This window comes from Halichoerus grypus, chromosome 5 (assembly GCF_964656455.1).
Source record: "Halichoerus grypus chromosome 5, mHalGry1.hap1.1, whole genome shotgun sequence".
Classification (NCBI taxonomy): Eukaryota; Metazoa; Chordata; class Mammalia; order Carnivora; family Phocidae; genus Halichoerus; species Halichoerus grypus.
In genome coordinates, this window is record NC_135716.1 from 58,680,216 (window position 1) to 58,681,867 (window position 1,652).

A 1,652-nucleotide genomic window follows, 5' to 3' on the forward strand; every position below is an offset into this window, starting at 1 on the left:
TTATAGCAACTGAATTGATTCTATTACCTTCACAACTCTGCACATGTCCTTTCCTAGGGCTTCTCTCTTCTCCACCCTCAGCCTGGAATGGAGGCTATCCTCAAGATGGGATCCACTTAGGGAACGCATGGCATTCTCCTCGTGTGTCCTATGTCAGGCGCAATGAGTATAATCTTTCTTTTTCACCCTCTGAGCCTTTCCTGACCTTCAGTTCCTTGGAACGCTCAAGCTCCCATTCTCATCTCCATCTGCTACATCCTCAGTCTTCAAGGCTTCTCTCAAATGCCACCTTGCTGAGAACTCGTCACACGCTGAGGCTTCATTTGTAGCGTACTCACATAGTTACTGGTATTCGAATGGGTGAGTCAACAGCAAGCTACTCGAGTCCCTCGGCTAGGCCCTCAGGCTTAGTAGATGCCTCTGTTAACTGTGGGTGGCTGCTGACTATGCTCCTGGCCCCCTGGCCCCGTGTCCCAGCCTTTCTGGCTCAACAGAGCCTCGCTTTCCCTCCTCCTCTTTTTAATCAGACACAGGCAATAAATTTGGCATGGGAAGAACTACCCTCCTCCCCCAAACCCCACTGATTTTAAATTTTGTTGGAGGCAAAAGCAAATTTCCAAGATTCAGATCAACACCAATTTAGAATTATTTCTGCCAGTTGGAAAAGAAAACTTTGAAAACGACATTTGACTTTTTTAACTTGGGAAAAATTTGAAAGCTATAGCCTTTCAAGGAAACAGGATACACACACACACACACACACACACACACACACACACACACACACAGCCCCCGCCCCCCCCGCCCCCCCAGGCTGGCTTTATGTAGTTCAATCCTGTCAAGCTAATCTAATCTTTTGTGACAGAGTGGCAGACCTGGTAGATCAAGGGGGAAAAAATAGTTGGAATTTATCTTTGCTGGCTTCACAACTTTTGATTCCACTCAATATGATTATCATTAAACTGGTTGAAAGGTTGGGGGGGTGGGAAGGAGGGCACAAATCAGTTATAGGTGAGGGACAGAAGTGCTCCCTGGGTGTTAGCTTTGAGCACAGTGGCCCTGAACGTTGGCCTGAAGGGGCCAGATGACAAAAAAGAGAGCAGAGAGTCAGCATGAATGACGAAGTGGGGTGGGGGGCAGGGGGCGTAGTTTATTAATCAGCAAGAAAAGTAACTTCAGCAATTACTTATGTGATCAACACTAGTATGTAGGTTTGACGAGGGGAGAGTTCATGTTTAGAGAAAACAGCAATCATCGTCAAAGTAGCATTATATTAAGAATGTGATACTTTTTAGAGAAATTCAAACATAAATGAAGCTATTCTTTAAGACCAGCTTTGGGGACACTCGCAGTGAGCAGGACTTTCCTGTATGTGGTTACAGTGCTGATTTGCTCTGTGGGGCAAACTAACCGAGGTAATGAGATGGTATTTTCCCACTTTCAGGATAAACAAGCCCGATACAGCATCTCGTCTAAGTAGATGGTAACAATGGGAATTTGAGTGTATGGCGCCCTAAGTTGTTAATGGCTGTTCCCGAACATTACCCCATTTAAACATTTTTTTTCTTTAAGGTGTAATATGAAAAAAAGGGAACACAATGCTTTTCTCTACAATATTGGTGATCACTAAGAATCACACTGTCAGTGGCATG